The 7,923-nt window shown below is 45.0% G+C and overlaps 1 pseudogene; it reads left to right on the top strand.

Moving 5' to 3' along the window:
• Nucleotides 1–234: 234 nt before the first annotated feature.
• On the top strand, nucleotides 235–3,525 carry LOC135564026 (general transcription factor II-I repeat domain-containing protein 2-like; annotated as a pseudogene).
• Nucleotides 3,526–7,923: the final 4,398 nt, after the last annotated feature.

Below are 7,923 nucleotides of genomic sequence, written 5' to 3'. Positions count from 1 at the left end.
AACGTGCCGTCCTTGGCCAGCTCTCCCGCTATCTCTCTCAGAATGACCTTCTTGATCCAAATCAGACTAGTCATTCAACTGAGACTGCTCTTCTCTGTATCACGGAGGCGCTCCGCAGTGCTAAAGCTAACTCTCTCTCCTCTGCTCTCATCCTTCTAGACCTATCGGCTGCCTTCGATACTGTGAGATCCAACCATCAGATCCTCCTCTCCACCCTCTCCGAGTTGGGCATCTCCGGCGCGGCCCACGCTTGGATTGCGTCCTACCTGACAGGTCGCTCCTACCAGGTGGCGTGGCGAGAATCCGTCTCCTCACCACGTGCTCTCACCACTGGTGTCCCCCAGGGCTCTGTTCTAGGCCCTCTCCTATTCTCGCTATACACCAAGTCACTTGGCTCTGTCATAACCTCACATGGTCTCTCCTATCATTGCTATGCAGACGACACACAATTAATCTTCTCCTTTCCCCCTTCTGACGACCAGGTGGCGAATCGCATCTCTGCATGTCTGGCAGACATATCAGTGTGGATGACGGATCATCACCTCAAGCTGAACCTCGGCAAGACGGAGCTGCTCTTCCTCCCGGGGAAGGACTGCCCGTTCCATGATCTCGCCATCACGGTTGACAACTCCATTGTGTCCTCGTCCCAGAGCGCTAAGAACCTTGGCGTGATCCTGGACAACACCCTGTCGTTCTCAAATAACATCAAGGCGGTGGCCCGTTCCTGTAGGTTCATGCTCTACAACACATATGTCAGAGTCAAGGCCCGCGGGCCACATCCGGCCCGCAAGAAGGTTTTTTACGGCCCCTGGGATGATCTTGATTTATTATTAGAACCGGCCCGCAGCAAGCCGGCAGCCCGCAGATCTTTTACACGCACCAATACTACATTTCCCACAATGCAAAGGTGACGCACCGAGCAGTAGGCTGCTTCATTTCAATATTTATTGGCACAGCAGTCGTCAGCATCACAGTAAAATTAACTTTCAGATACCCATCAAAAATGGCAAAACGGAAGGTGGATACTGAGAACCGGGGGTTTCAAACAAGGTGGGAGTCGGAGTATATGTTCACGAAGGTAGCTGGAAAACCTGTGTGTCTTCTGTGTGGAGAAAGTGTGGCGGTACTGAAAGAGTATAATCTGAGACGACATTATGAAACGAAACACGCGGACAAAAACAAGAATATGGACATGGAACAAAGGCTACAAAAGGCAGAGGAATTAAAACGAGGCCTCAAATCTCGACAGGCTCTGTTCAAAAAAGCCAAATCACAAGGCCAGGCTGCTGTCAAGGCCAGTTTTATTTTGGCAGAAGAGATCGCTAAATCAGCCCGGCCATTTACGGAGGGGATTTCATCAAAAACTGCATGATTAAAGTTTGTGACGAAGTTTGCCCAGAAAAAAGGCAACTCTTTTTAAATGTGAGTCTGAGCAGAAACACCATTGCCGAGAGAGTAGACCAGTTGTCCATCAATCTAAAAGAGCAGCTTGTGAAAAAGGGAAAAGATTTTATTGCATATTCCTTGGCTGTGGATGAGAGCACCGACATTTCTGACATTGCCCAGTTGTCAATTTTCATCCGCGGAGTGGACTCCAACCTAAAGCGTGACAGAGGAGTTTTTGGCTTTACGTCCTATGCATGGCACAACTACGGGGCATGATTTGTATGAAGAGGTGTCAAGATGTGTAAATGAGATGGAGCTGCCTTGGGAAAAACTCGTGGGTTTGACAACCGACGGAGCACCTGCGATGTGTGGACACAGGAGCGGACTGGTGGCGAAGATACGGGAAAAGATGCAAGAGGAAAACGCGACAGGTGAGCTGACAGCTTATCATTGTATCATACACCAGGAAGCGTTGTGCGGTAAAGCCTTGAAAATGGAGCATGTAATGAGCATCATCACGCGCACAGTTAACTTTATCAGAGCCAAAGGTTTGAATCACCGCCAGTTCAAGGCATTTCTGACGGAGTTAGAAACGGAGCATGGTGATTTGCCTTATCACACAGAGGTGCGATGGCTAAGCCAGGGAAAGGTGCTTCAAAGATGTTTCGAGCTTCGTGAGGAGATTTGTCTGTTCTTGGACAGCAAAGGGAAAGACACAACACAACTCCGAGACGAAATGTTTCTGTGTGAAATGGCTTTTCTGTGTGACATTACGAGTCATCTGAATGCAATAAACTTGCAGCTGCAGGGTCGGGATCGTGTCATCTCTGATATGTACAGTACAGTGAAGGCATTTAAAACCAAACTGACTCTGTGGGAGACGCAGATGCGGAAAGAAAATTTGAGCCACTTTCCCAGCTGCCAGACCATGAAAGAGAAGCTCTCTACCAGTGCGTTCCCGAGCACACAGTTGGCTGATAAAATAGGTATGCTTGCCGCTGACTTTCGACGCCGATTTGCTGACTTTGAAGCACAAAAAGCAGGTTGGAACTGCTCGGTAACCCATTTGCTGTTGACGTGGAAAGCTCACCACCAAACCTCCAAATGGAGTTGATTGACCTCCAATGCAATGATGCACTGAGGGCAAAATATGCGGCAGTGGGTGCTGCGGAGTTCGCCCGTTTCCTCCCGGCACAATGCCCCAGCTGCGCATCCAGGCTGCTCAAACGTTGTCTATGTTTGGCAGCACATACCTGTGTGAACAACTGTTTTCTTTGATGAACCTGAACAAAATATCACACAGAAGTCGACTTACTGCTGAACACCTCCACTCAATTCTGAGGATTTCTTCAGCTCAGAGCCTTACCCCGAACATTGATGAACTTGTGGAAAAGATGGGACACCACCAAGTATCACCCTCAACCTCAAACAAGTGAACATTACTGTGCAATCACATATTTAGAGTTTTTACTCAGTTCAAGTTTAAAAGTTAAAATTTAATATTTGTTTTCACTGCATGTTACTTCTCCTTAAACAAAGTGTTGTTTTTGATTAATAGATTTTTGCACTTTATTTTTTTGTATTTCAATCCAATTATATTTTAAAAATATTTCAGTTGAGTGGATGATAGAAAATTGCTATTATTGTTTTTTCTTTGAAGTAAATTTAGCCCACTTTTGCTAAAATAGAAAATATAGTCTACTGATGGTGCCTTGAATACCGGTTTCTTTCATTTAATGTTCATGTTATGGGGATATTTATATAAAGGAAATTTGTCTTTTGTGTCTGTTGAAAATTAAAGATTACTGACAGAGCCATAAGAAAATATTGCTTTATTTATCTGATCATATTGTAATATATTTGTTAGGTTTTCAGTAGGTTCAATTAGGTTCACTAGACTATATGCGTCATTTAAAATTTTTCAATGAACATTCGAACAGTCCGGCCCTCGTCTTGTAGCTGATTTTTTTATTTGGCCCTCCGTCCATTTGACTTTGACACCCCTGCTCTACAACATCCGCAGAGTACGACCCTGCCTCACACAGGAAGCAGCGCAGGTCCTAATCCAGGCACTTGTCATCTCCCGTCTGGATTACTGCAACTCGCTGTTGGCTGGGCTCCCTGCCTGTGCCATTAAACCCCTACAACTCATCCAGAACGCCGCAGCCCGTCTGGTGTTCAACCTTCCCAAGTTCTCTCACGTCACCCCGCTCCTCCGCTCTCTCCACTGGCTTCCAGTTGAAGCTCGCATCCGCTACAAGACCATGGTGCTTGCCTACGGAGCTGTGAGGGGAACGGCACCTCAGTACCTCCAGGCTCTGATCAGGCCCTACACCCAAACAAGGGCACTGCGTTCATCCACCTCTGGCCTGCTCGCCTCCCTACCACTGAGGAAGTACAGTTCCCGCTCAGCCCAGTCAAAACTGTTCGCTGCTCTGGCCCCCCAATGGTGGAACAAACTCCCTCACGACGCCAGGACAGCGGAGTCAATCACCACCTTCCGGAGACACCTGAAACCCCACCTCTTTAAGGAATACCTAGGATAGGATAAAGTAATCCTTCTCACCCCCCCCTTAAAAGACCTAGATGCACTATTGTAAAGTGGCTGTTCCACTGGATGTCATAAGGTGAAAGCACCAATTTGTAAGTCGCTCTGGATAAGAGCGTCTGCTAAATGACTTAAATGTAAATGTAAATGAGGCTCCTCCCCATTTCTGCCTTTCGTAAAATCCATTGTACAGTTCCAGTCCCCGCAAACCACCAGCGTCTCATCAGGCGCTACCTCTGAGAGTTCCTGTCTAAGACACCCAAATAGAACCCCCTCTCTCCCTGTGTTTGTCTCACACACATTTATGAAGACACAACCCATGTTGTTAATTTCTGCTTTTGCTACAAGCAGCCTACCCATACACACCTCCTTTGAGGAGCACATTTGTACAGACAGATCTAGAAACAAAAAAGAAGATTGCCAGCCCTACACTAAAATTTGTCCCATGGATCAACACACTTGTCCCTTTCCACCAGAGCCCCCAATCGACTTCATTCGCCACATCACTATGCGGCTCCTGCAGAAACAACACCTGTACTTTGTTTTGTTTTACATATTCATCCAACACAATTCTCTTTTCCACATCTCCGTCGTCATTTATATTAAGTGAGCCTATCCAAATAGTCTCCATAAGTGGTAGAAAAGCCAGCAAAGAAAGAGACCAATAACAAATCTCAAAAAATCCCCAGTGCCAGAAAAAAACTATTAATCTAAACAGTGTCTGAAGGTAGACCCTTACGCACTGTTGTGACTCACTTCCTAAACCGTTTCCTGGGTGAGAGGACACCATGCCCCTCATTTTCATAGCATGTTGTACTGATCTTATAAACTTTCTCGGATCGGGAAAAAACCTTGTCAGTTCCCTCACTGTGTACGTTGATCCCTCTGCTTGACTGGCTGTCAGCTCCGGAACCATTGAGGAGGAGTCTGAAAAAAAGGCCTCATCATCCTCTTCCTCAGACTCACCTTCCTCTTTGGACAGGGTCTCCTCCACAGCACCAGGCACAAGGTTCGTTGGTGCCTTTGACCACCCTAGCCACTACCCTCCCACCACCTTTCTTCTCCTACTTTTTCCCTTTGACACCCTCCTCCTCACCTCCTAGTCTCTTACACTTCCCCACTATACTCTCCTCCTCCCCTAGCATAACATAACTAGACACAGCCTCAGCTACACCACCATCTATAGCCTGACTAGGCCCAGCCTCAACTACAGCATCATCTTGAGCCTGACAAAGGCCCAGCCTAAGCTAGCAAGAAAACCGCCTCTCAACTACCAAACACTCCCAGCATGCACTGCGAGAGAGACTACTATTAAGAAGTTCCACTCTGTCAAGAAAAATTAATTAACCTGCTCCAATACTGCCCTGTCAATGTGGATTGGGGCTTGCTCTCATCTCTTTCTCTTGTAGTCCACGATCAGCTCCTACAGACAACTCCACCAACACCCAGCACCAGGTACAACATTGCAGCAACAACACTTAAATACGATAATCTGGTGGGATGTGAGATCAAATTAACAGTAGAGTTCCGGACCGGACAGAAGTTAGGTTTTGTAGAATATTGGGAGATCAGGACATTACAGAAAAAACTGTAAAAACAAATCTAACTTATGTGAATACATTATGGACATCATTTTTGTAAGGGTTGGTAGACACTATCAGGTCAAATACTCTGGTCAACTGTAGAACCCATAAGATCCAACAGCTGTCCGCAGTGGCATATCAGAGAAAAGAAGGCACAGCATTCACATGATGTCTGACAGAGTGAGGAGTGGAGAACTGGTGTTGCAGTGAAAGGCGAGAGGTCCAGATTGGGGGACATGTATTTGATTGACATCCGCTTTCTTTTGATCAGCCAAGAAAGGAACGGGATCTGGCAGACATAGTGTGTGTGTGTGTGCACGTGCTTGTGTGTATCCATATGGATGTGTGTGCGTGCATGCATGTTCAGTACCAGTCAAAAGTTGACACGACTACTCATTCAAGGGTTTTTCTTTATTTTACTATTTTCTACATTGTAGAATAATAGTGAAGACATCCAGACTATGAAATAACACATATGGAGTCATGAACTAAGCAAAGTGTTAAACAATATTTGTTTATTTTAGATTCTTCAAAGTATCCACCCTTTTTCTTGATGACAGCTTTGCACACTTTGCATTCTCTCAACCAGCTTCACCTGGAATGCTTTTCCAACAGTCTTGAAGGAGTTCCCACATACGCTGAGCACTTGTTGGCTGCTTTTCCTTCACTCTGCGGTCCAACTCATCCCAAACCATTTCAATTGGGTTGAGGTCGGGTAATTGTGGAGGCCTAGTCATCTGATGCAGCACCCCATTACTCTCCTTCTTGGTCAATTAGCCCTTACACTGCCTGGAGGTGTGTTGGTTCATTGTCCTGTTGAAAAACAAATGCTAGTCCCACTAAGCCCAAACCTGATGGGATGGCGTATCACTGCAGAATACTGTGGTAGCCATGCTGGTTAAGTGTGCCTTGAATTCTAAATAAATCAGACAGTGTCACCAGCAAAGCACCCCCACGAAATTACACCTCTTCCTCCAAGCTTCATGGTGGAAAACACACATGCAGAGATAATCCATTCACCTACTCTGCGTCTCACATAGACACGATGGTAGGAACCAAAAATCTCAAATTTGGACTCATCAGACCAAAGGACAGATTTCCACCGGTCTAATGTCCATTGCTCGTGTTTCTTGGCCCAAGCAAGTCTCTTCTTCTTATTGGTGTCCTTTAGTAGTGATTTCTTTGCTGTTATTCGAACATGAAGACCTGATTCACGGAGTCTCCTCTGAACAGTTGATGTAGAGATGAGTCTGTTACTTGATCTCTTAAGCATTTATTTGGACTACAATTTCTGAGGCTGGTAACTCCAATGAACGTATCCTCTGCAGCAGAGGTAACTCTGGGTCTTCCTTTCCTGTGGCGGTCCTCATGAGACCCAGTTTCATCATAGTGCTTGATGGTTTTTGCAACTGCACTTGAAGAAACTTTCAATGTTCTGGAAATTTTACGGATTGCTTGACCTTTATGTCTTAAAGTAATGATGGACTGTTGTTTGTCTTTGCTTATTTGAGCTGTTCTTGCCAGAATATGGACTTGGTCTTGTTGGTGCAACTCAATGCATCGTAGTACACATGTCAATCAGGAGGTCTGCCTGGGCAGTCCCAACAGATATCTTATATATGGCTATACACAGACAAGTTACATTTGCATGATTTAGCATAATTAATTCATCATCGGCCATTGTGTTTCATCCATGTGACCAACCCATACTGTTTCATAACTTGTGACAGACCAATACCTCACGCTTCTTCTCTCTAAGCTGAGACCTTGAAACTGAGATATCTTTCGTTTCTCAAAACAACGTCTGGGCATATTGCAAAATTGCAGCTACTGATAGTGAAGATTTGTTCAGTCAGCTTTCATGAACACAGAAATTGGTTTATAGAACAGCACATGAGTAGAACACAGAAATGAGTTATGAGAAAAAAAGCACAGACATGAACATTTTCATTACATTCCATCCTCTTATCACTTATGTGATAATAATCATTACATTTTAATGTAAGCATTTAGCTTCCATATCAAAATATTCTATAGGGAAATTAACAACAACATGAAAACCCTTCATTCTGGGTTGTACAATCCACTTAGTATGGTAATACTATAATCATAATAAAGATGCTTCTATTAACCTCTTCAACCTATGGGGGCGCTATGTCATTATTGGATAAAAAGACGTGCCCGTTTTAAGCGCAATATTTTGTCACGAAAAGATGCTCGACTATGCATGGAATTGACAGCCTTGGAAAGACAAAACTCTGACGTTTCCAAAACTGCAAAGATATTATCTGTGAGTGCCCCAGAACTAATGCTACAGGCGAAACCAAGATGAAGTTTCATACAGGAAATGCCCCAGATTCTGAAGGCGCTGTGTTCCAATGTCTCCTTATATGGCTGTGAATGCGC

This window comes from Oncorhynchus nerka, linkage group LG23 (genome assembly GCF_034236695.1).
Source record: "Oncorhynchus nerka isolate Pitt River linkage group LG23, Oner_Uvic_2.0, whole genome shotgun sequence".
Classification (NCBI taxonomy): Eukaryota; Metazoa; Chordata; class Actinopteri; order Salmoniformes; family Salmonidae; genus Oncorhynchus; species Oncorhynchus nerka.
The sequence above is the reverse complement of the archived record's forward strand: the minus strand, read 5'-3'. Positions and strand labels throughout refer to the sequence as shown.